The 27,979-nt window shown below is 37.5% G+C and overlaps 1 protein-coding gene and 2 long non-coding RNA genes across 5 annotated transcripts in view; 2 read left to right on the top strand and 1 right to left on the bottom strand.

Annotated features, from left to right (window-relative positions):
• LOC137490062 (adhesion G protein-coupled receptor E3-like) overlaps positions 1–14,577 on the bottom strand; it is a 150,662-nt gene extending 136,085 nt beyond the window's left edge. The window contains exon 1 of the mRNA XM_073945027.1: positions 14,486–14,577. The gene's annotated coding sequence lies outside the window, so the exon portion shown is untranslated. The remainder of the gene's footprint in view (positions 1–14,485) is intronic.
• A 934-nt stretch (positions 14,578–15,511) lies between these two features.
• LOC101882164 (uncharacterized) lies at positions 15,512–17,224 on the top strand. 3 transcript variants are annotated; one of them, XR_012401374.1, is made up of 6 exons: positions 15,512–15,546; positions 16,226–16,349; positions 16,423–16,508; positions 16,594–16,732; positions 16,974–17,068; positions 17,195–17,224. It is a non-coding gene; the product is annotated as an uncharacterized lncRNA (long non-coding RNA). The 3 variants fall into 3 exon arrangements; XR_001798033.3 differs by having other exon boundaries at positions 16,226–16,508; XR_012401375.1 differs by having other exon boundaries at positions 16,226–16,508; positions 16,594–16,736.
• A 14-nt stretch (positions 17,225–17,238) lies between these two features.
• On the top strand, positions 17,239–17,680 carry LOC141381364 (uncharacterized). The gene is made up of 3 exons (XR_012401373.1): positions 17,239–17,305; positions 17,385–17,477; positions 17,579–17,680. It is a non-coding gene; the product is annotated as an uncharacterized lncRNA (long non-coding RNA).
• The last annotated feature ends 10,299 nt before the right edge of the window (positions 17,681–27,979 follow it).

The following is a 27,979-nucleotide window of genomic DNA, read 5'->3' as shown; positions in this document are numbered from 1 at the left end:
ATTGACCCAAAAACAAAAAACATCTGACCTTCCAATTACATATATTAGAAAATACTATTAAAGATCAGCAGCTAAACCATTTAGATATTCCAATACAATTAAATGAGTTAACAGAAAAATTAAAAACTCTAAAGAATAAAAAGTCCTGTGCCTCAGATGGAATCTCTAATGAGATGCTGAAACACAGGCAGTCCTCTATTAAAAAACGCCATCTTGAAATTATTCAACCTCTTGTTAGAATCGGGACATTTTCCAGAAATTTGGAAGGAGAATTTGATCACGCCAATATTTAAAAATGGTGAGAAGTATGACCTAAATAACTATAGGGGCATCACAGTGAGTAGTAACCTGGGGAAATTATTCTGCTCAATCATTAAGGATAGACTGGTTGGGTTCATACAGGAAAACAAGATTTTAAATAATAGTCAGATTGGATTTATGCCTAAAAAAAGAACAGCAGATCATATTTATACACTCCAATCACTCATTCTTAAACATGTCCACCAGACAAAACATGGAAAAATATTCTGCTGTTTCATTGATTTTAAAAAAGCCTTTGATTTGGTGTGGCACAATGGGCTTTTCCTAAAACTCTTACAAAGTAAAGTTGGAGGAAAATAGTATGACATAATAAAGGACATTTATAATGGGAACAAGTGTTGTGTAAAAATAAACAATAAGTGAACTGATTATTTCACTCAGAGTAAAGAGTCCATCAAGGCTGCAGTCTCAGCCCGACTCTATTTAACATTTATATCAATGAATTGGCATCAGCACTTGAGAAGTCCTGTAGTCCAGGCCTGAGCCTGGAGGACAGAGAGATCAGATGTCTCCTGTATGTTGACGATCTGCTGCTGTTATCGGTTGACCAAGGTCTTCACCACAGTCTCTCCATCTTGGAGGAGTTCAGCACAGACTGGGCATTGCCCTTTAACATGCAGAAGTCCAAGATCATGATCTTCTTTAAAAACCTTGTCTAGCTGATAAAAAAGACACACTTTTAAAATCAGAGGAACAATTCTTGACCACGTAACCTCTTATAGTTATTTGGGTTTGACAATCACAGCTTCTGGACACTTCAGTCAAGCTCTAAAAGACTTGACTGCTAAGGCACGCAGGGCTTTTTATTGTATTAAAAAAAGTTTAAGTTTAAGTTTAACCCACCCATTAAACTGTGGCTGAAAATATGTGACACCATTGTAAAGCCAGTCCTGCTGTACGGGGACCCACATTTAAACTATAAATCTTGGGAAAAACTCCAGTTAAAATCTTTTATCTGGAATTTTGCAAAAACATCCTCGGAGTTTACAGAAGCACACCTAGCCTTGGTTGCAGAGCAGAACTAGGCAGGTTCCCTCTGCTCTCAGAAATCCAGAAGAGAGCAGGGAAAGTTCTGGCTCCATCTGTCTGACTCTAGCCCAGAGAGCTACCATCAGCAGGCCCTCAAATATAGAAAAACACAGCAACCCCATGCTCTATCTAGTGAAAAAACACCATCTAAATTCACAAACCCAGTCCCAACATATAAAGACTAAAGAAATAGAAAAGATTATATTGAAGAATTGAGGAATATAAATAATTGAGGAATATAAACTCAATTGGCAAAATAAAATACAACAAATAAAAAAGTTGGCGTGCTTCAACCAGATTAAACCTGGTTATGAACTGGCCCCATACCTGACCAACATTAAGAGCCCTGGTCAGAGAAAGCTGATGAGCCGGTACTGAGTGTGGAGACGGGCCGACACAAGTGTAGCTGGAGGAGCCCAGAGCTCAGACTGTGTCAACATTGCTCTACTGGAGTTGTGGAGGATGAGCTGTATTTCCTTACTCACTGCAGCAAATATCAGAGCATCAGAGAAGCTTACTTCACACAATGTCTCTAATTCTACCACAATTCGCATTAACCTGCATGTGTGTGCCAGACCACACACCAGCTTATTGGTAGATGGAAACACAGTAATGAAGCCAGTTATGCTATGGAAATGGTTAGGACGCAATGATGGATGGAGGCCAGGATGCAGGGGACACACCCTTTTCTAAGAACATCTTGGGATTTTAAAATGACCACAGAGAGTCAGGATCTCAGTTTAGTGTCCCTTATGAAATATGAGATCAAATAAGTGTAATCAAATTATGTGCATAATTATAAAAAAGTCTACATCACAGTTCCAAGTTACAATGGGAAACTCACTTTTTTTAAAGTAAAGTAACTAAACGCTTTTATAGTGTGATAAAAACATCTTGTTGACATTAGAGCTTGAATAAAAAAAATAAAAAATAAAAATCACCAGACTTGTTTAATGTGATAGAAAAGCTGCAATAATTCAAGTAACTGTTCATTCTATCTAAAGTCTGCTTTTATCAGGACAGTGCACCACGTTTCAAAACTCACTTCATTTTGAAACCTGACAGCAGTTCACTAGACATAAATTGACTCCACAGTCAGCAGATCTCATTAAAGCATCTTTCTATTGTCAATATGGACAAAAATCTCAGAGAAATGTTTTCAAAACCTTTTTGGAGTGTTGCAATAGAAAACGAATTAAAACCAACAACATCACATTCCTTTTCATTCAAACTAATAAGGTGTACCCAATACAAATGGCCTACTGATGTTTTGCTTTAATATTTTACATTTGGCTATTATTTGTGCATAAACATATCTCGATATAGTAATAAACAATAAACCGTCTTTTTTTTTTTTCACATACCTACTGCAAACTTATATGAGCAATAACATTATTAAATGGGGAGGGGGGCCTTACAATATTTTTTGGGGGAAAAGGGGGTCTCAGGCAAAAAAAAAAGGGTGGGAACCACTGAAATATGTAAATTGGGTATGCTTAAATTTACCTTAGTGTATGGGTGTGTATGAATGTTTTCCAGTGATGGATTGCAGCTGGAAGGGCATTCCGCTGCATAAAACATGTGCTAGATAAATAGCTGTTTTTTTTTTTTCTTCTGTGGTGACCCCAGATTAATAAAGGAACGAAGCCAAAAAGAAAACAAAATGAATGAATGGCTTTATGAGGTTGTTTAAACCTGATCCAGTGTTTACTCATCTGGCATGTGGATAGTATCGAACATAACAGTCAAAAGTTTGGCAAGCATATCTCACTGAATGGACTTCAAATGGCCTTACAATTAAACAGCTCAACAACTGAACTCAAAATGACGTGAAATTATCCTTGAAAAATTCTTTTTAAAATTTAAGTAAATCAGTCGTTGATTATATGCCCTCTTCTCTCTCTTCCTCTAATCGATTCAATTTAAAACATTTACAATTCATAATCAATGTGGTATTTTAACATTCAAAATTTGTCAGGTTTATGTGAGGTAGGGGTGGGTTAGTGCCATATAATAGGTGGCTTTCACTGTGTTAAACATATATGAAGAGTCTCCGTAAACCACCAAGTTTTTGAGCATCAAACTTCCTTTTTCCATGCAGCTTCTCATATACTGTAATTTTAACTAGAAGAAGGCTACAAGACCAATATGTCTCAGCTTCACACTTTATATGGGTGTTGTCATTCTGATAGTGTGATGGACAAACTAAAGACAGAGGGGGAGGGGTGGGGTTTGTGGGCTTGCACAGGCCCCTCTTTTTCCCCATCACAGGGCCCCCTAAATTGTCAGGACCCTATGCACTGAGTTTTAATAGTATAAAGTGATAAATTGTCAAGATTGGTGTTCTATATTAAGGTACAAAAAACTAGAATATATTTTATATACATTATATTATTTCAAACTGATAAAATATCATGAAAAGTCACTTTGTTAAACTGTGGAGTTAAATATTAAAATTTGACAGAGCAGAGATCAATATCCCATAACACAATTCATAACTGTAAATAAATTAAAAATGCTTGTGAATGATAAAATAAGCAAACTGCTCATTAACAGATGTTTTTAGTGCATGTTGCCTTACATCTTCACAGCTTGCCTCAAAGTAGCCTTTTGAATGGGAATGAAACATGGACAGTAGCCCACCAAACCCAAAAAGACACATACCTGGGATTTGGTGGTGGGTTGGAGTGTCTTCTGGATGGCTTCGACTTTGAATTGTTGTGGCTGGATCAGCTCCCGGCCAAAAAGTCATCCCAGACTATTTGCCTCTGCGAGCCCGAGATAACATTTCTTGGGGCTGGCTGTGAGTCCAGCCTGCCAGAGTTTCAGGAGCACCCTCTGTAGGCAGGTAAGGTGTTCCTCTCAACACCTTGAGTGAATTACGTCATCCAGTTAGGCGACTATATATGCTTGGTGGGGTCTTAACAGAATGTCCATCATCCTCTGGAACATGGCTGGAGCCCCAGGCAGGCCGAAGGGAAGAAACTGGTAGTGCCAGTAGCCCCCCGGAGTGGGGAACGCAGTCTTTACTTTTGCTTCATGTGTGAGGAGAACTTGCCAATATCTTTTTGTCAGGTTGTAATAAACCTGGCACTACCAAATCAGTCCAGGAGTTCATCCACTTAAGGCACTGGATACCTGTCAAAGCTGGATGTTTTTATTTAACTTCCTGAAGTTGTTACAGAAGCGGAGGGTGCCATTTGACTTTGGTATCATCACAACTTGGTTGGACCACGGGCTACGAGATGGCTCAATCACCCCAATTTCAACATATTTTTACCTCCTGCTGGCAAGCTTCTGGTTACCAATTAGGGCCTCTGCTGAATGATGACTCCAGGAGGTGTTTTAATGTCATGATGGATGACCGATGACCACACTGGCTTCTCACTGAACACATCCTTAAGCTGACTGACCAGGGCCTGGCGCTCTTTCTTCTGGAAGAGGGACAGCTGTTCTCCTATGTAAATGATGGGTCCTCTTGCCTATGTTCCGGCTGACGTACTCGGTAGTTCATTGGCCCAACAAGATCGATGACCAGGTAAGGACCCTTCCAGGTAGCCAGAAACTTTGCACTGAGCTTCGCAGAGGTGCTATCGAACTAGAGGCATTACTCTGTCAATTCACTCCCTCATGTCACGTATCTGCTCGATGACAGTCCTATATAGGGTGATGTGTTCTGCATGTCGAATAACACTGACGGTATCATAATGTCCCAATCGCATCCTTCCTTTGCCACCACTCGACAAAGCATCTTCTTCAATGTCTGATTAAACCTCCCTACTAACCCATCAGTTTAGAATTGGTAGACTGATCTCCGACTCCATTTTAACTTGAGGAGGTGGCAGAGGTCCACCATAATCCAAGACTACGAGGATGTGTTTGTGTCCCCGAGTAGACTTCAGTAGTGGACCTATCAGACCCAGTCTAATCCAATCAAAAGGTACCTCGATGAAGGGACGTAGAATCAAAGGGCTGGGGGGAGGCCGGTGTGGGGGTGTATACTTACAGAATGGGCATACCCAGCAGTACCTTTTCACTTCCGCTTCCAGTCCTGGCCAGTGAAATTGAATCCCAAAATTATTGGGTGGTGTCCGTGGCTCCCAAGTTGCAGGCCATATGGTGGAAACATGCTAAAATTTTAGGAACTTTGTATTTTGGTATCACCAGGAATGTCTTTTTCTCCCCTGCCGCTATGCGACAGTACAGCAGATCATTCTTGATAGCAAAGTAAGGGAGGGAGTGAGGCACTGATAATCTGTTTTTATTGTCTATTACTCTCACTTGAGATCAACCGTTCCTTTCATCTCTCTGTGCTTTGGCAAAGGAACCCCCTGCTGTTATCTGTTGGAAGAGATCATGGTACAGGTTAGACCAAGAATGTGTTAACATCTGCACTGGTTGGCGGTCCCGTGATGGTCAAGCCCAGGGGCGACGGCATGGTTTTCTTTTCTTGATGTAGGTGGCCAGTTAAGTAGAATGGTTACCACCCACATATTAAGTGACCACGCACCTGGATTGGGTGCTATAGTGACCTGTTGTGCAGGACCAAATCTTGTATCACTGTAAACACAGGTAATGGGTATCTTTGCTTTACCTCATAAGTTGGCTGGCATCATACCAGGCTGCATTACGCCCCATTCACGCGGGATTTCAGCGTCAACGCTTGACTGAAGGCGTGTCTGAAGATGGGGCTGAAACGATCGTCATAGAAGCATCAGCCAATGAAATTCAGTCAGCAATAGGCCACTGTCTAGCTGGTGTATTTGCATACAGCGATCTGATTGGCTGACGCTTCCGTCGGCACTTGAAAAGTTGAGCTAGTCCCAACTTCAGCAACAAGCAACGCCTGACGTCACCCATTTAAAGTGAATGGGAAGCGTTGACGCTGACGCCCCGTGTGAATGGGGCGTTAGAATGATTGAACCTTTGGTGTCAAGTGTAGCGAGTAGTGGTTTGCCAATTACTGTTACTTTTATCTCTAGGGCACCAGAGGGAACTGTATGATGTACAATGCATCCAGCCAGCCAGGTGCCTGTACCAGGAGTTGCTGGGTCTATGGGCATGGGCTCATTCACCTGGCTCAGAACTGTTGATGCCAGTTCCAACGCCTCCACTAGGGCCGCCAGACTAGCTGGATTCTTTATACTCACTAGTTCCCGGAGCCACTGCCCACAGCAGTTTCTTAATAACTATTTTTTGAGCGACCTGGAGTGTGCTGGGGTTATGACAGAGAAGCCACAGACAGGCTAACCGGGTTACCTGGGCTGCTTGAGGTTTATTGGGTGAGCTATTATAGAAGATCCATGAGTGGAATTGTTGTACAGCACTTACCAGACACTCACCCATTTGCGCCAGGATTTCTAGTTTCAGAGCCTCACACTCATCATTCTTCTAATACAAGTAGGATACTGTTGTTGTTTTTTCTTTCTTTTTATTGAAAATCTACTTTTACAACTTTAACACATTCAAACCACTGCAGAAATGTTCTAACCCACAGGCCCATGTAATGTACAGTAAGGATACATTTCTTAATAAATAACCTACTATAAATTAAAATCATTAAATGCTATAACCATATAATATATAACCATATGATATATATATATATATATATATATATATATATATATATATATATATATATATATATATATATATATATATGTATATATATATATATATATGTATATGTATATATATATATATATATGTATATATATATATATATATATATATATATATATATATATATATATATATATATATATATATATATATATATATATATATTTGCAGTGTGCAAATGTTTGTTGGAAGGATCAATTAGCTATGTTTGTGATGACAAAACTTGCAACCTTAGGCCCCGTTTACACTAATGTGTTTTCGTTTTAAAACACATAAGTTTTGCCACGGTTACGCCACCCGTCCACACTATGCTGGAGTTTTCGAGTGCCGAAAACGAAGCGTTTTGGATACGCAGGAGACGCTGTTTTAATTCTAAAACGCTGCTGCTCTGTCTTAACGGAGAAATCTAAAACGGAGGCGGGGCTGCCGACAATCTGATTGGGGATTTTCCTCAATATTAAGTAGCCTAACGTTACACACAGTTCAGTCCTGCATCCTTTTAAGTTCAGATGTCACAAGTTTGATCAAGGCTGCAGTCTCAATAAAATGAAAACATGATTTAAGGAACTGCCTTTTTTCATTTATATTAGCAACTGAACAGACAGCAGAAATGTTGAGGCATTGTGCTGCATTTATGAGCGTTATCTTCCCTGTGTGGATATTTATAACAAAACGGAGCCTATAACAACTGCCTCCTTTCAATTTCAGTGAAAATACGAAACATACCCTCTTTTTTGCTGAATATTAGTTTTAATAATTGATAATGGCCATTATAAAAGTATAACAGACAATAAGTTTATACATCATAGGAAATAAAGGCAAGCGATCAGTCAATATACAGAATGTAGGCTACGTGGTTCTATTAATTATTAACCTATCTATGCGCTCAGCCAAAACACGTTACCTAAGAACAAGTAATAGATTCCAATGACCAAAGTCGGGGAATATGTCGTTAGATATAGACAACAAGATGAATGAAATTTCATGTTTAATGAATATAGTGAGATTAGATCCAGCAGGAGATGCTTGATGAGCAGCCCGACCAGCAGAGCTCTCATCTGGGTAGATAGGCTGCACTGCCACATTATTGTCACTGCAAGTGAAAGAAAAAGAAAGTTCAGTAATTAAGGATAGTTAGTTAAACCTTACTGCATGCATGTGAGTGTTAAACTACTACAAACTACTTACCATGTAATAAAGGTGAGTTTTAAACAAAAGCATGGTGAAGAGACAACCCAATATTGCAATGTGTTCTCTTTTTGTGCAAAAAAAAAAAAAGAGAAAAATGTATACTGTGGAAAAAAAGCATAGAGGTTAATTTGCAAATCTACAACTAATTTACAGCAATGTGTTCTCTAGGGCAAGGGAAAAAAAACACTACAAGCATTATTTATTCTTCTATTGAACAAGCATACCTATTCAATCCTAACTACTGCAACTGAAAATTGTTAAAGGGTCATGAAACCCCCCACTGTCTCAGCAGGGTATTTTCACACCTCCAGTTTGGGAAAAAGTCAGGAAAGTGGGTGTGTCTAGCTCTGTATAGTTGGTAGTGTCGGGGGAGGAAAAGATGGAAGATTTGCATAAAAATGGGAGTTTCCATTTGGGCATGCACTGATATTTACAGAGGCAAGAGAACAAACTGACGTAGGAGAGAAAGAAAGAGACTGTGTTTACATGGACATCAGTAATCAAATTATTGGCCAAATTCTTAATTTGTCGACTTTAACTGCAGTTTGGCACTTTCACTTTCATTCAGAAACATTTCATGCATGCTCTCCTTGACAAATGAGATATTGGATGCGAGGATGAACAGCTGGAGAGTGTAGTTTTAATGGAATGTTTGATACCGCATGGCAAATGGATGAAAAAAAAACCCTCCACATTTCTCTGTAACTTAGATGCTCTAGGGAGTCAACGGATCGTTCCAGAACTGAACAAGCCACAGACCATGTTATCCTCAAAAGATTGGTTGGTGCCTACATTTCTGAGCTTTGATTTCATTTTTAAAGCAATCCACAGGCACCCAGCAAAAGGCAATCCACAGGATGACTAGCCAGTCAACATCACAGTTGCGTGTTAATTAACTTTACACCTTAAAACAATAAGAGGCTCTACAATCAAAAACCCACCAAACCGGTTTTTGAGAAGTACCTTTTGGTTCGCGTGTCCTTTGGCGTCTGCAAGGAATACACATTCTCAGGCAGACACAGAAGCGATCAGAAACGCTTCCAAAGTTTAATGGACATTTAAGTAAAACAGTTTATTTAAGTAATGTACGTTTGCTTTATGTTTCTGTAGGTTTTTTTGTGTACATGTTTCATGTGTTTAACAAAACTGTCATAGATAGTTATTGAGTTTTACCCCTTAGTGACAAATGAAATCTACAGAATGTTTGTGAAATACTTCATGTTTGGTATTGATTGAAAGCTAGGAACAATTTAAATGCATTGGTTTATATGAAGAAACCATACTAGGAAAGATGTCCATGTTATGAGTCTTTATTTTAACAACTTTGCAATCAAAGCAGCGCCCACACCAGGTGCCAACCCGGCCTCCTAGAGGGCAGAATTGGGGTGTGACTCCACCCCGCACCTTCTCTGATTGGACAAGTATTGTGTAGACCCAGCCTCTACCAAAGCCTATAAAACTTTGAACTAAGAAATTTCATCGTCGTCTTTTGCTGGTCATCTTTGCCAGTCGTCACCGCCGTCGCTGCCCGGACGTCGCTCTTCTCGTGCCGTGGCCGTTACATCGCCTAGCTGGAAGCCTCGTTACATCACGGAGCACACCGTGACCTTTACTTATTGCCGGCTTGACCCCCAAACTGCTTGTACTACTACGAGCCATCAGGTCAACCCATCCAAGCTCTGAAACTCATCATAACTACAGGAACCCAGGAAGGACTTCGAACGCCGCCTTGTCTAACATCCGTATCCCTAGTAACCGACTCCAAGCTTCCCTGAAAGTAAGGAAACCCCTCTTCACCGTCGAAGGAATTCCAGCACGTCATTGAAGTTGCTACGCTGACCAATCAGCTTCGCCGGGATTTCCCTTTGGACCAGTCGAGGAAACCAAAATTACATCAGAACGCAAGTAGCACAAACAAGGTTTCTATCCATTACTGAATCTGTTGTGAATTATGTTTAAAGGGGCATGAAACCCCCTCGTTTCAGCAGGGTGTTTTCACACCTCTACTTTGGAAAAAGTCAGAAAAGTGGCCGTGTCCAGCTCTGTTTAGGGGGGAGTGTCGGAGGAACTAAAGTGGGATGGTGTGGGAGTGTCTATTTGGGCACGCGCGAGTTTCAGTCAAATTACACACATGAGAAAGTGATGGTGTTTAACCTACATGGACATCTGTAGTCGAATTATTTGCCAAATTATTAAATGTTGGACTTTAACTGCAGTTTGGCTCTTTCATTCAGGGAATTCATTCATGCCCCTCGCGACAAACGCGGTATTTGATTAGAGGATCTGCTCTAAGTGTGTATTTTTCATGCAATGTTTGATACCGCACGGCGAATGAGAGAAAAAAACCTCCGCATTTCCCGGAAACTTAGATGCACACGGCAGGTAGCGTCAGAAAGCCGCGTGTGTTATTCCGGTCACAAAATGCGGTGCTAACATGTTTGCACTCAGTGGAATAGTTAACTTAATTCGATACGAAAAACTGAATAAACAAAGAGCACTGGTCGCTCACTTACCAAATCTGTAGAGACAGGACAATCACCAGCAACTAGAGCCGCGTCTTTATGAAGAGAAGACTACAAGCGAATCCGGATTTCAGCGTTTGCAGATGAGAACAGCTCTCAGGTAAACAATGTTCCTCCTTAGACACGTAAGTTATTGTTGTCGAGCGTCGCGTACACTGTTAATCCACACGTGATCCAGATGAGCTCTCACAGAGAGAAAATGAAAACGAAACTTAATGGCAGCAAACTATAAAAGCAACACTTCACGCTTGTTTTGCCAACACAACGTGGCGTCTCTGTGGTGTAAACACGTTGACACTAATGAATATTAATGAAGTTGCACAATAGAGCGCGCTGATTGGTGTGAACCAAGCCTTACTCATGCATTAATGCAACACACTGTAAAACGTAATAAGACTCACTCTGGCACAGACGCCGAGTCTGCACGCTGGAATACACGCTATTATGTCATGACCGTGACGCAGCTTCAAAAATTTGTTTCAAACCGGAAGTACGAATTTGCTTGAAATAACGCAAAAACAACCAATTTACACTTTTTAGTGAAATATAGGTGTCCTTATAGTGTTTTTATCAGTGTGGGACACATGTACGACTGTCAACAGCTCAAAAAATGTGTTTTGGTGTTTCGTGACCCTTTAAGTAGTAAAGAATAGCGAAATTCTCTGCTTTTATGGTTTCTCTCAGGTTGCAATGCTAATAACTTAGCAAAGGCTAGTAGTTGAATCCACTCAGTCAAAACTCTCCTTAAACTGCGTGTGCGTGTGTGTATGTATGTGCATTTGTTTGTTTTACGTAGATTAGTACTTTGTGTTATAGAGTAGCAATAAACTTTTGTTTCGTTATAAGATCAGTGTTGGTGTTTTGTGTGCTTTATAAGTTAACGGCTCAGCTTCAGATACTGCTACCTTGCTCATTAAATAATTAGATACTGTTTTTATATTGTTATTGTTGGCCACGTAATAATATAATACAGAATTGCTTTACACTAAACCTTCTATTTGCTGGACAAATATTTAAGTTAAGTGTAAGCTTTAAATAATTCTATGTGAATCATGTTCGAATCTTTGATTCGAATCCCCAAAGTTTAAACATGATTTAAACCAAAGAGCTGATTCTTACAATGCACTCGGTAGGTAACATATCATCAAAAATTCTGTCACAAAATGCAGCGAAAATCCTACACGAAAGGAATAGTTTAATTAAGGTGTTTACATGTTTTCATTCGGAGAGCAGAATTTACAGCAAATCTTTCAGCCTATAATATTGTACTATAATTTTGCAGTGATATTAACGTACTGTAAACTTAGCAACTAAATCATTTTAACTAAGGTCAGTCTTTAATAACTGAAAAAAAAGTGTTGCATGCAGAACTGTTGCAAACAATTTATTTGTGTTGAATCTAAACAAACAAATTAAATCTAATAATGTTCAACTTAATTTGTTTGTTTAAATTCAGCCCAAATAAATTGTTTACAACCACTTAATGAAAAAAAATGAGTTAATCCAATTAATCATGTTTGAATATTTTTTTTTTAGTGTACTGCTGACAATACGTACTAACTTTGCCATCTGAAGGAACAAACAAAGGGCACTGATCACACACACTTAACAAATCTGTAGCGACAGGACAATCATCACCAACTGGAGCCGCGTCTTTTTTTAAAAGGAGACAAGAAGCAAATCCAGATTTCAACATTTCCATATGCAAAAAGCTCTCAGTTAAAAAATGTTCCTTACAAACGCATTTCTGCCACATGCACTGTAATTCACATATGAATCAAGCTGCGTTCTCCTATCGGCAAAATGAAAACAAAATCTTTGTTGCAACACATTAATAAACGCAACACTGACGACCCGTTTCTACAAATTCTTGTTCTTCCACTTGTTTTGGCAACTGCCGTCTGAACACTGTACAGGTACAAACAGTCCTCAAGGCTGTCATACATATTAATGAAGTTGCACCGCATATACAATAGAGCACGCTAATTGGTTTGAGCTAAGTCTTTCTCATAAATTAATGCTGCAGACTCAAAGATGTCACGATACACACGCATGTACAGACATGCAGTCTCCACACTGAAATACACACACGTATCTAATAGCCGTGATGCAGCTTTAAAAATTCGTTTTAAACAGGAAGAACGAATTTGCTCAAAATAAAAAAAAACAACCAATTTTCACTTTTTAGTGATATATATGTGTCCTAATAGTGTTTATAGCAGCGTGGGACACATATATGACTGTCAACAGCTCAAAAAAATGTGCTTTGGTGTTTCGTGACCCTTTAAGACATTTTAAATAAATGGTCGACTGTATCAGATTGTACTTGAAAATGTTTGCAGTGTCTAATAAGCTGGGAGGTATTATGTGGCATTTTATAACTCTGTCTTTGAAAAGTGAAAAATGTCTAGTTATAAAATGTTCAAAGTATTAAACAGTAGCAAAGAGTTAACTTACAAATAGAAAAAAAAGCATTGCTGGCGTGTGCGACTTTACATCAAAGTTAGCCGTAGATAGCGTTTAATTATGTCAGAATGCACTATTCATTCATTAATTTATTCATTTTCAACTTAGTATCATTATTAGTCTGGGGTCGCCACAGTGGAATGAACCTCCATTTTATCCAGCATATGTTTTATGCAGTGGAAGCCCTTCCAGCCACAACCCATTGCTGGGAAACAACCATAAACACTCATTCACACACATACACTACGGACAATTCACCTTACCCAATTCACCTGTACCGCATGTCTTTGGACTTGTGGGGGAAACCAAAGTACCCAGGGGAAACCCACACGAATGAAAGGAGAACATGCAAACTCCACACAGTAATGCCAACTGACCCAGCTGAAGCTCGAACCAGTGACCTTCTTGCTGTGAGGTGACAGCACTACCTACTGTGCCACCGCGTTGCCCCAGAATGCACCAATAATGAATTTTTACGTTAGGATAAATGTCATACTGACGAATATACAGAATTCAACAGTCATTACAAGCAGGTACATATCAGATACTTACCCTCAAGAAGAATGCAGAACCACTCAAAACAAACTTTACTTTCAACTGTCTTAAGTCTAAACCCCTGTAAATTCCTGCTGCAGTACTGAGCATGTGCAGTGACTCTTCTTTTTAGTTTTATTTAGATGTATGTGAACCAGCTTTTAAAGTCCCAATGAAACAGGAGCTGCTTTTTGTATTGTGACAAAGTTCCTGTAGAAACTGAATTTCTACTGCGAGCTGAATGGATGTATTAAAGTAGGCATTTCATTTAGAAAGATGAGGGAAAGGGTTTGGAGAGTTATTATTATAACCCAACACACACCTCCTCCTCACCATTTCTATTCGTTTTTAAAACTGACAGTTGGAGCTGCGTGGTTAAATATGTTAGCCAGGCCCAATTCCTAAGATATATGTGACAATTTAAATGAAAAAAACAATCAGGAAGTTCATTTTCAGATTTCAATGAATCTAGTAGTGTTCTCGTGCAGCATGTTGTGACTGACTAAACACCGAGTTAAACCATAGTCAACGAAGACAGAGTCATAGTAAGGTTGATCATTTACCATGACTCTTCTTATTAGCATTTGTGGAGAAAACTTCGATAAAACAATACAACAATTTTCAGAAATTGTGTTTCGACAGATATTTGCACATAAACTACCATAACATAGACTACAGTTCTGCTTGCAGTAGGAATTACAACAGCGAACAAACTTAGAAAATGTTGTATATTTTTTTACAAAATAATCACTGACATATTGTCCTAAACATGTCTAATGTACAAAACATAAACTTACGCCATTGCCTCTATGATGATTTTAAGCAGATGGTTTAGATTGTCTGTGAGAGCACATGTCTGGCATGGCTTTCACACAGAGCCAGGACTAACTGGAAGTGACTAAACAGGAAGTATCTTATAACATATAGTAAAAGCATTTCTTTTTACAAACAAAATAGATTAATTTATCAGTAATTATGAGTTTCACATTTTAACCAAAGAAATATGCATGAAAAATATTTTAAGATGAATTGCTCACCACAAAATTGGCAATGTCAAAATCAACAAAATCATAAGGTTAGTTTTTATTTCTTGGGGACTTTAAGATGCAAACTGCCAACTATTGTGATAGGGTTTAACAGTAGCTCCATCCCAAATCGCAAACTTATGCAATATTCTACGTCATTTTGTAGTATAAATATTGTAAGTAGTGCGTTCACACTGAAAACTCTAAAAATATTAAGCGCCCTTTAATTACCTAGATCAGTGGTCACCAAAGTTGTTCCTGGAGGGCCGGAGTCCAGCAGATTTTAGCTCCAACCCTAATCAAACACCCCTGAACAAGCTAATCAAGGTCTTACTGGGTATACTTGAAACATCCAGGCAGGTGTGTTGAGGCAAGATGGAACTAAACCCTGCAGGGACACCGGCCCTCCAGGACCAGGATTGGTGACCCCTGACCTAGATGATGCACTCATTCAGCCACACTCTTAAAAGTGATGTGTTAAAAATTTACACAAAGTATGTGTTAAACAGGTCGTAACACATTTTGTGTTACTACGGACACATTGTGTGTTAATATTGTGCTTAACTGTTTACACAATGACTGTGTTAAACACATTTAAACAGTATGTTGGAATACAATGCATTTTTGCCTGTAGTCAAATGGCACTGTGTTATGAGTTTATGTAGTTTATTTATCATGATGGTAATATAAAATAAGCATTTGTGAGTATGTGGCTAAAAATTCTATATTTCGGGGTTTATACTGTGAATTTCTGCACGCGCATGCGCAGTGACGTTCTTTTTCAACTGACGTTTTCCCAGAGCTCTATCGGATAACGCACCTCTCTGCCTCAGGTGAGTGAAATTCATTAAAATTCGTCTACGATAGTAAATATTTCTTCCACTCTGCGTGAGAATGTTTTGTGTTAGTTGTCCAAGAAGTTATTTTTGTTACTTTTATTATGTTTTCATGTTTCGTACTCCTGATACACGGGACTTGGCAACTCTGTCATGTAACATTAACTTTAGCCGCGCAAGCTAACGCATCTGGCGCGTCTTTTGTAAAGCTGCGTTGGCACTTGGCAGAATTGTTAATAATAAGTTACATATAAGGCGAAAGACTTACCCTAAATATGTACTGCATTTTGGTGTAAGAGTTGCCGTCACTTTAAAAAGCCTCTGCGTCTCTGACACTCGAGGTAACGCTACCAGATATAATTTATGCATTTAACGTTACGTTATTATCATAAGGTTATTTAATATATAACCTTATATGAAGCTCTGCGGCAGGAATTTAAACATAAATCCCTTGTCGTAACGTTAGTTGGGTGCTTTGTACAGACACCAAATGGCGCCGAGGTGTGAGCAAATTCATAAACAATAGCTAAAATATGAAGATCTTTAATGTACTCAATTTTGCGCGCCATTTTGTGGTACCCTACTAGTCGCATACTATTTAAAAGTGTACTTTTTATTGTCATACACAGTTACAGGTGTTTGTTTTCTCATTGTGCTGTATGAATTTCTCTCTTAGGAGATGGAAGTCGAGGAACAAATTACACCGCGTTCTTGCAACTGTCTTCATAGACAGAAAGGAAATATGGAGAAAACTATTCACAGATGGCAATGTTGGAGATCTGATAGCCTTAGTCAAACAGGTCTCAACTATCTTTTGATTGAATATTGAAATTTGACAGATTTTCAAGTTCATTGACACTGATGTAAATGCAGGAGTAAAGGAGCTTGGCAAATTTCAAATATATTATATTGCAAGCAACACCCCGGACTCATTAGAAAGAAGTGTGCACTCATTACAGGTAAAACATTAATATATTTCTCCCTTTATATTACTATAGATAAACGTAAACATTTAAATAAATAAAATGTTTTGGCATTTCTTAGTGTCCTTTAACAGATTCAACTCAGACTGGCAACACAACTAGTTTGCTGACGCTGCTTGAAGAAAAGCCTCTTCAATCCTGAGAGAACATGAAGACTGTCAAAAAGTTGCTGTCAGTGTCCTTGTAGAGAAACATGGATTGTGAGTATGTGGTTTGTTTATTTCATGTAAGATGTATTTATTTGCAAATTAAATAAATTACATTTATTTAAATAAGTTATATATTAAAATAAATTCTACATTTAAAAAATATTTCAAATAAATACATTTAACAATTTATCCCAATCAATTCTGAAGTACCACTGTTTGGTCAATTTTTTGTTTGTCAATGTTTGTGTATAAGCAATTTATGCAACTGTATTTGTTTTTTTACTTTTTTTAGCTATCCTTCTGGTATAGAAAAGCTGGTACTAGCAAAAGAGATTCTGTCATTGTTCCCCTCAGGTGCCCTTTGGTGAAAATGAGGGACATGAGAATGTAAGAATGTTTTTACATTATAAACTGAATTTATTAGGAATGTGTATATAAGTTGCTCATTTATTTGACTTTCATTAGTTCTGTTTTTACATTACTAATGTCAGGAGGATTTTTTTTTTTTGCTAGGCCATCACACAGTCGGACGGAGGCTTCAACAGAGCCAATGGGTGTACAGTTTAAAACATCATCATTGTACACCGCAACCTTCTTCACCAAGTCCAGATGAAACCGTACCAAGTGAGTTGTTGTCTCTGATAAAGAAGATGCGACCAGACAATTTATCATCAATAAAGACTGCAATCAATCAAACCTTCAGTTACAGAAGAAGATGGATAACAACAAAATCCCTTCAAAATCTCTTGCTGAAATCTTCAAGGACTATCCCAGATTTCTTGACATGCCAGCTTTGGTAATAGACATGCTCAACTAAGACAGAACTTTACACAGACATTTATTTCATAATTGTAATATTAATATTTCTTTGTTTCTGATTTCTTTCTTTCTTTAAAGATGGACATTGAATTTTCCAAGCTCACAGATAGGAACGAAGACTTGTTTATCCAGAAAAGGGAAGGGACGATAATTCCAGAACTCAAAGAAATAGCATCTTGGAGAAGACTATTGACATCAGACTCTTACTGAAGATGGCTGACAATCAGCATGATGGTATGAGTTTCAGCCAAAATATCTGTTGCATGTGCACACTTTTCTAAAAATAGTTTAAAAGATAAAACTTAATGTGAATATTAATATTCTATTAAAGATATTAATTTCTAATATATTTTGTTTAAATTCTTATTTTGCATGTGACATGTATCTTCACTTCAAGATGAGCTGTTAAAGATCCTTATTCATCTTCTTCCACCCACTGCCTCTGGGAGAAGTGTTGCTGGGAGTAAATGCTGTGTGACTTCTGCTGTGTCCTACCTGTTGGAGCAAGTGCCGGTATAGTTTTTATTGGTTTAGCTTATGATAAATAAAATGTTTCTAATGCAGCAACATTTTCTTATGCTTTTTATTGTTTCATTCCTGAAGGCTGGTACCACCGTTACATCTTTGCTCACTGAATCCATGAAAGGGACCCTGAAGTCAGCTCAGCCGCAGTTGGTTTCTATTGGTTGTCTCGGACATGGATCCTTGTACGTGTACGTGTACTTTTAGCTGTGGCAAAGAATGACTCTTTTGCTCTTCCACTCGATCCTGAAAGCCTGACCTGTGCTGTAGACAGACTTTTCAAATTCTTCTGGCTGTGCAATCTTCAGTATCCATGCCAACTGTCTTCTGTTTTTTTTTTTTGAGTATATATATATATATATATATATATATATATATATATATATATATATATATATATATATATATATATATATATATATATGACTTGTCCTTGTCACAGTCATCTTGCACACGATCAAAGGTCATGGAATTAATTGCTAAGGTGCAGTCTTGTACCTAATTGAAATAAGCATGTACACCTATCTAAAGTGTCTTTAAAATGATTTTGTAATTTGGCATTTAAGGGAAATGCATGCACTCTCTGATAGTCACAACCTAACTTTAATTTGTAGTCAAAATCGTTGCCCTAGAACATATCATAATTTAAATTCCTTTTTAAAACATCTCAACAGATCATTTTAAAATTAATTCATGCCCTTCTGAAGAGTCAGGACACACGGGGAACGAGAGTTTTAAGAGTTAAGTATTTTGATGAACATATTTTTTTCTTCAGTGTCATCAGAACAAATCGTTTTCTCTTTGCTTTGCTGCCTGGGGACTTAATAGATTACAGACCTCTAGACATTTTGTCATTTTGTGATCAGCAGTATGTATCTCCTAAATACAAAATATTGTTTTAAACATGTTAGTGATTGAAACTTTGGTAACACTTTATAATAACTACACACTATAAATCATTTATTAAGCATTAGCAAATGGTGAATTCATTAATTTGTAAAGCGTTTACTCTACATTATAAGACATTAGCGGTTTACAAATGCTGTATTCTTGACTTATAAGTAAATGTTTAATGTGCTTAATAATTGTACCTTCACACTTTGCTTCTGATTATTTTTTCACTACTAAATTAAGGACTGCATTATTTACAAACCATTTGTATTTGAAAGTATGAATTATAAAAGTACAATTGTTAGGCACATTATAAATGTGCTTATAAGTCAAGAAAACAGCCTTTGTAGCTGTATTTAGAAACCCATTACTAATGTCTTATAATGTAGATTTAATGCTTAACAAATAGTGAATCAACTACTGTACTTGCTAATGCTTAATAAATAATTTATATTGTGTCGTTACTATAAAGGGTTACCTAAATGTTTGAAGTGTTTTGACTATATTTGACAATGATTTATTTTGTTAAGACAAGCACCTTACATGTGGGTGAATGTATAATCAGTGTGCTATGGTTATTAATTTCTTTCACTAGAGAATAATTTTGAAAATGGATATGTTTCATACATATTTGACATTTTATTGGCATGCGTAACAGATACGAGTTCAATTTAATGAATACTTTTATAAAGTGAGTTTTTATATTATGTACAATGAATTGCTGTAAAACATTTGAATGCATTTGGGAAAATTAAACAGTATGTGAACAGTGTTTAATGTTTCCTGTGAGATTTTGTATATTGATTTTACATTTATAATATTTTTTACATTTAAAATTACAAAAAATGAATAGTAACACACAGTTGTGTTAAACACAAACAAAAATAACACATCTGTGTGTCAACTTATGCTGCACATTAATGTGTTACATTTTATGACACATTTTGTGTGTTAAATTTAACTCAACATGTGTTGTCCCTGAGCACACTTAGGACATGTGTTGAAAATAACACATGTTGTGTTGTTTTCAACACATTCCTTTTTAGAGTGCAGTAAAATGAAGTGTGTAATGTTGGACACTTCACACACTCAACGCCTGCAGGTTTGCTTAAGTATCGCTAGGGGCAGAGCTATCGGGTTCACATGTTGGATAACTTTTTTTTGTGTGGTGAAAGAATTCTCCTATGAGAGTGATTATAGCACCAGTGAGAGTGAGAGTGATTATAGCGAGTGATTAATGCGCTTATACTCCTAAAAGTTATTATTTGATAGTTTGGTCATTTTTTCACTGATTTGGCGACCGTCAAACATCATCAGGGAAATGGTTTGAATTTTTGTTAAATAAAAAAAAAAACATTAGTGCTTTAAAATCAAATCAAATCCCTTTTATTGTCACATCATAAGCAGCATGAGTGCTATGATGAGTGAAAAGCTTAGGTGCTGGCTTCAGACAGTACAAAATGCAGATACAGTGCAAATACAACGACAGAGCAAAATACAACAGCATAATAAAAAAAAACAATAAAAAAAATAAAAAAATAACGAAAAATGTCAAATTGACAGCGATAAGTACAATGTATAGGTGTACCCATAGTTGTAGGCAGTATTGTTTCAAGTATGGATTGGTTAAAGCGCAGTGCATGCTACATATTGATGGTGTGCAGTGAGGGGTATGGAAGCATCAGTGTGGGGTGTGTTAAGTGTTCGTCATCCTGATAGTCTGAGGGAAGCTTTCCTTCAGTCGGCTTGTGCGTGACCGGATGCTGCGGAATCGTTTGCCTGAGGGTAGCAGAGAAAAAAAGTCTATGGCTTGGGTGGCTGAAGTCGCTGATGATTCTCTTGGCTTTCCTCATGCACCGCCTGGTTTAAATGTCCTGGATGGAGGGAAGTTCCCCTGCTACTAAGCATCCAGCAGTTCGCACAATCCTACGTTGGCCTTTGCGATTGCTGCTGGTGCAGTTTTCATACCAGGTGGTGATACAGCCAGACAGGATACTCTCCACCATGCAGGTGTCATTTGGGATGACACTACATACATATACTATGCTGTTAAGTGAGTATGTACATAAGTACATAGTGCATATTGTATAGTGTGCCATTTAAGATGCAGCTAGTGACTCGCTTAAGAGAGCCAAGTGTATCTGTCTATGGACTGATACAGTTATCGAGATCCCATTAAACGATGCTATGTCACAACAAGATTTTGTTGGCAAGATGGTAGAAATGGGGGTCGGCCAAGTTATTTTATATACAATTTTATTCATCTATTTTGCAACTAAACCGTGCAACTCCACTGACTTCTTCATCCGTTTTTGTCACTACTCGGCATTGCCCCCTGTAATTGCAAATGACAGTACAATGATCAGGAATCATGGAACAAGTACATGCAAAATGGTAACAGCTGTAACATATTGTAACCTGCATTCTGGAGATAAACATTCCATTTAACATTCCAGAAAACAATCTGGGTGAATCGCCAGGACAATAAAATCACTTGGCGACGAAAAGTCTGGCTTAGTAATGCGTGGTGACATGTTAACAAGTCTGGGAGACTTCACAGAACCACTCTCTGCCTACTTCAAAAGAACATGACAAATAAGATAGGAAAGAAAAAAAAAAAAAACCTCTTTAGCCAACGTTCTGCTCACAGACAAGACATTCCTCAAAATTAAACAAAGACATTTAGAACCCAAATCTCTTGTTTAATTTCATTTAACTTTTGTAATGTGTACAATCCCTGATATAGACTATACACATTCGTACTTTCAGGCCTTTTTAACAGCATCAATGATGTAAGGATATGGGAACTATGTGAATGTACCTTTAATGTTGGTGTACTTGTAGAATGTTTGGTGTCAATAGAATGCCCTCGACATTTTATAACACATGATGCATAGATCGAGACCATAACTCGCATTGCTTTATTCTTTAAAGCCCTGTATTAAATGCCTGTCCGCATGCTTTAGGCGGGCGCTCAAATTTGCATACGCGCAGCCCAGAGACAAAGGAAGGTTCGCGCGCAAAATTTCCCCTGAAATCATTGGTCAGAATGCTGTACGGGTTGTCACGTGACCCGCAGGTATAAGCACACTTCCCCCCAAACATCTGGGCAGAAAGAGAACGTCCCAAAAAGGAACATCATTGACGGTGGTCCCTTTAAGGGCCACACGGCTCTTCATAGCCGCATGGACTTTTTCCCACCACGCTTTCTTTATTTTCCGGCAAAGTAAATTCAGTTTAAAGTTTGCGATCGTGTTTGTCCGAACTGCATTACAAACTCCACGCATCAAAGGACATCAAGAGTAGTTTTCATCACAACAGAAGAGAGACGCATAAGAGAGACCTCCAGACATGAGAGACCAGGTGATTTTAGTCATGCGATTAAGCTGTGCCCCTTTTATCAAAAAGGTGTGTTTTATAACCTTGGTGGTCCGTAATGCTGCGTGTGGAACTGAAAGTTTGTCACTCTTTTATCTGAAATCTATACTTCCTAGCTTTACCATTTCTCTTTGCTGTTACATGTTCTATAGACCCGATATCTCCACGTGGTTTACCTTTTGTTCTGTGTTTAATGTATGTTTGTGCGTTTGTTTGTTTGTTAAATCTGACTAGTCAATAAATTCCATTTATAATCAAATGAATTGTATTGTTTGCCTCACGAGAAAATGTCACTGAAATACAGATTCCCCTGCCTAGCTATTATAAGTTGTTTAAAACTTTTGAATGATTAATCTACTTCACAAGAAGTAGCAATTAAATTCCCTTTTTCTAAATGAATAGATTACCGTGTCCGCTCGAAAGAGCGGCGGCTCTGCTTGTGCTTGTTTGGTCAAATTAACAATAAATTGATCCGGAATATTAATGATTAATAATAATTCGTTATTGTTGATTATTAATATTCATGATCTGGGAATCCGCTCGGTCGCGCGAGCATGATCATTTACAATCATATGTTTGTTTGACCAAACTGACTGAAGCTTAAGCCGGAATATTAATAATTAAGAATAAACCGTTATTGTTGATTATTAATATTCATAAAATGAGCTAATTTCATGTTACACAGCATACTACAACTGAGACAAAAACAAAATCAAACTCTAAAGTCAAATCAACATAATATCACACAACACAAGCCAAAACACACACATTAACATTTTCATGAACAAACGGGAATCTGCAATGAGCAATCTTAAGAAAATTGACAGATCAAGAGAGAGCAATCACAAGCAAAACATCACAGGCACATACATAGGGCCGTAACAAAGAGCTACAGGTAAAACCACAACTCATCACTGCACTCAGTCTAGAGTCAGTAGTGAATTACATGAAAAACAACAGAAGAAAAGAGCAGCAATACATACAGTGCAACATATCCACAAGTGTAATGCATGTGATGTATTTTGCCTGTTTGGTAGGCAAAATGCTCTCTGAGACAGAACACAGGTTTCATCTGTATAAGTGAAGATTGTTTTTCCAGACTTCAGTTAAATGATCATGTCCATTGTGACATGTGGCATGCCTTCCACAATTAATCTGGTCACATTCATTTCTTTCTGTACTTTAGAAACCTATAAACAAATAATTGTACTTCAGATTTAGGACTGCCCACTTTATAGCCATGACTTCCTCGATGTCCGCATATTTTGTCTCTGCAGGGGACAACTTTGGACTCACAAAAATAAGTCAGAAGCGCAAGTCTGGGGGATAAAGGTGCAGCCAAAACGAGGTGCATGCAGTACTGTGGAAGATATTGGGGCCTCTTTCATTTTCTGGAATGCCTAATCTGCTGCTGGGCTCTATGGAATCTTCTCTGATGCATTGTCAAAAGCCCCTGATCTTTTGCAATATGTTGCACTTAAATAAAAACATGGTGTATAACATTTAATTTGTTATCTAAGTACCGAAAATTACAGCGTACATCACGCACATTCCACCTAACGCAGTGTTTATGTCGGGTCAGCTGTTCAGCAGTACCTGTATCTACCGGCAGGTGGGAGTGGCACTGTTGTCACATGATGTTTAAAAAAATTCCGCCACTGCACTTCATTTATTCATTATTTTGAAGAGGATGGGGTAATGATGAGGTAATAATACAACTCTTTTGCGAAACTATAATTAGTTCTGACTACTGATGAAGCTTAACATTTGTTTCCACAATATAAAATGTGTGTAGTTTTGGTGAAATAAAATAACTGTAATGGATAAAATGTGCATCATATCAATGCATACATGCGAATTAGAAAAATGGTAATTGTTCTAGCTTTCTAGATATGATATAGATATCTAGGCATATTTATCTAGATATGATATAGCCAGTCACATGTTTCTGTAATCTACAGTTCATGCATCTAGCATATTATTTTATAGCTTCTATTATAACATGCTATATCAGTTAGCACGGAGTTATAAATCGACTTTATTCTTATGAAAATACCTGAGATGGCTGGAAGACATACAGTTGAAGTCTGATTAGCCACAGTTGAACTATTAGCTCCCCTGTTTTTTTTCCCCTAATTTTTGTTTAACGAAGAGAAGATTCTTTCAACACATTTCTGAACATAATAGTATTAATGACTAATTTCTAATAACTTATTTATTTTATCTTTGCCATGATGACAGTAAATAATATTTGACTAGACATTTTTCAAGACACTTCTATACAGCTTAAAGTGACATTTAAAGGCAGGTTAGGGTAATTAGGCAATTAATTGTATAATGATGGTTTGTTCTGTAGACTATCTGAAAAAAAATTTGCTTAAAGGGGCTAATAATTTTGACCCTAAAGGGTTTTTTTTATGTAAAACTGCTCTTATTCTAGCCGAAATAAAACAAATAAGAATTTCTTCAAAAGAAAAAAATATTATCAGACCTACAGTGGAAATTTCCTTGCTCTGTTCAACATCATTTGGGAAATATTTAAAGAATAAAATAAAATTCAAAGGGGAATAATAATTCTGATTTAAACTGTATAAACATTTATTATCGTAGTCGTGTAAATCAGTTAAAGCCTTTTTATGTTTTTTAGATCTTATTTTTCATTGAACTACAGCAATAGCTGGATGGCTTCAACCATATTAAGGATTTCCTGGAATGATCCACTACTTTTGTGAGGCTTATATGGAATTTCTGCTCAATGTATGAATAAAACAGGCAGTAGATGCTACAATGCCCACATCACCTTATTTTGAGGAAAACTGAAAAAATCTCCCTCTAAAGAAATTTGAAGTAAACTCATTTCAAGCATATAGATCTTCATTTTTATTTTTTGTACTATTTTTGATAAAATTGCTATTATGTCAAAAATAGTAGCCTATGGAATATTAATATTTTGCAAGGTATTGAATTTAGAAATTCCAGTACCTTGACAACACTAAACCTCGATAATCACTCTGTCCAAATGAAGATGTTTGTAGCTTTGTATCACATTGGATAACAACTCACACTATAAAATAAATCATATTATCAGATTTAAGGACATGCAGAAAATTACATTTTCAAAAAACAAACAGAAACTGTAAATCAGGAGGAGATCAGAGGCTCAAGAGGTATGATATGGCTCACAACAGACTAGTAAATGAGAAGTGGGGTAATAAATAATAAATAATAATTTATCAATGTTTTTTTTTTTTTCCTTTTTGGTGTTACAAGTCACAAAGCTTCAAAATTTATTGTTAAAAGACTGTCAACTCAAAAACCCTATTTATTATTAAACCATTTATCAATATATTATAAAAGTAGATTACCTTATGAAAGTGGTGGTATTTTAGCGGGGTGAATTAGAACATAGTTTTTTAAATATGTGGGGGCGGGGGATTGGGGTTGATTGGGGGGTCTTTGGGGCTAAGCCCCTTATCCCTTTCGACACTAGCAACGCCCCTGCCGTGAAAGGGACACAGTAAAGTAAAGCCTTGTGGCGCTGCGAAAAGGGGTGGGAATAAACAAGATTATTAGACATTAAGAAAGCGAGTGATTGCTCTATGTTTTAAATGTCTGTCCAGAGAGGTCATGTTTTGATCCTCGATTGGTCTCCCACAGTCAAATGATGCGATTTCGTAGGTCAGAGTTCACCAAGCTTGAACTTTGCACCATAGCAACCTGCGAAACTTAACGCATGACCCTTTCCGATCTGACGTATTTGTGTGCGTATGAATGGGAGTCTATGGGAGAAAAAGCCCAGTGTGACCATAGCTTTAGGCTAATCACATCCCCGGCTTGTTCCTGCTCACCCAATCAACGTTCTCCCTCACATACCACCTCCATCCAATGCCGTGAACCTTCACCAGACTTCTAACAACTTACACCTGTTCCCCATTACCCATGGACACTATAAAAACCCACCTTCTCGGTTTACTCGTCGGTCGGTATTGAAGTCAGATAGTTGTCTTCACCTTTGCGCCTTCGTCTTCTCACTTTCTTCCATATATATTTCTTATGAGTCTTCGAGTCCTTCATAATGATCAAGGGTTGTGATCAGGGCTTTACATTAACTTTTTTAATCACCGGCCACTGTGGCTAGTAGTTTTCCAATGTTACTAGCCACTCTGTATCTTCACTAGCCACAATTTGTTGTTGGGAAAATATATTTTATATGCATTTGACTTTGACATGCTAAAATTACTTGATTTAATTTTTGTGTTATGTCCACATGCCTCCTCATTCATTTCAATTTTTGTGTGTGGAGTATGAGTTTGCTTAATGAGCATGAGCAAATGGGTCATGGATTCATAGTATTATATTGCAATTAGTTTTTATTTTTACAAGACTTTTTTTAGTGCTCAAAATTAACAATATACCAAATTTATCTCTATAACCACACAAAACAATAATTATTTCTTAGCCACAAATTTTTAATTTGTCAAAACAAGCAAAATATAGCTGCATACAATACTTTTTATTTAACAAAACATTTCTTAAAAAAGAAAGAAAAGCAATTGACTTTTAAAAAATAACTATTGTCATGTATCAAAAATATGCACGGTAATCTGTCGTGGCTAAAGATCTCTCAAATCACCAGTTAACTGCACATAAATGGAGAGTTTATCTCCCATTAAAGCAATGTTGTAAAACAATTTTAATTAAACCATTTTAACAAAAATAAAAGCAAATAAAACCGTAAGCAAATAAAAGCAGGTGAAACATTCTGAATGAAATTTTGTGTGTGATAATGAAAGAATGATATGCTCTCGGTTAACTTTAGGTCATTTAATAACCTGTTCAAAGTGAAAGCAACCGGTGCTGCTTCCAAAACGACACATTTTGAGCTATTAAAAGCATCATGATTGGGGATGCATGTTCATCATTTTTGGTCTGGTTTATTTGAAAGAGAACCGATGACAGTTGCGTTTCCAGAACCTGTTCCAGACACGGTTGCTTCACGATTAGGGAGCGCCCACACGTTTAAGGAGTCGCGCGCATCACATCAGCTGTTAGCGCGAGTGATCATCATACTCTCATTAGGTATTCATTTGCTTTCTTCTGCTCGCGTGATTACAATTATTTTACTTCTTAATTCTAAGATCACATTTGCACGCACATTGGGCCATCCTTGTATTTTTGAACCCTGCTTTTAGGAAAACTACAATTTAAAAATTATTTTCAACCAGCCAAAGTGGCTAGTGGGAGTGTCCGTCTAACCCGCCAAAGCTGAAATCTACCCGTATTTGGGTAGATTTCGGGTAGATTCGGGTGTTAATGTTAATGTTAGATTGGGTAGATTCGGGTGTTAATGTAAAGCCCTGGTTGTGATTATTCTTATCTGATGTTTACTAGACGATCTGCTATCACTCTGATGAACTGTGTGCTTGTATACTCACCTACGGATGATCTTTATCTGCTTACTGATCCTTCTCACCGATCTAGTAGAACGCCTACACTTGTGGAGTTTTTACCAGAAGATTCTCCACCAACTTGATGAACTGTGTACCTGAGGATTCACCTGCAGTGGGTAATGAGAGGGAACACCTTGTGAGATCAAATGCTTACACCTGAATTGTGTTTACTAAAAGATTTACTACCAACTATATGAACTGTGTATCTGTATACTCTCCCACCGTTTGTACAGCGAGC

Source organism: Danio rerio, chromosome 3 (assembly GCF_049306965.1).
Source record: "Danio rerio strain Tuebingen ecotype United States chromosome 3, GRCz12tu, whole genome shotgun sequence".
Lineage (NCBI taxonomy): Eukaryota > Metazoa > Chordata > Actinopteri > Cypriniformes > Danionidae > Danio > Danio rerio.
Note: the sequence above shows the minus strand (reverse complement) of the source record. Positions and strands in the feature narration are given on the sequence as shown.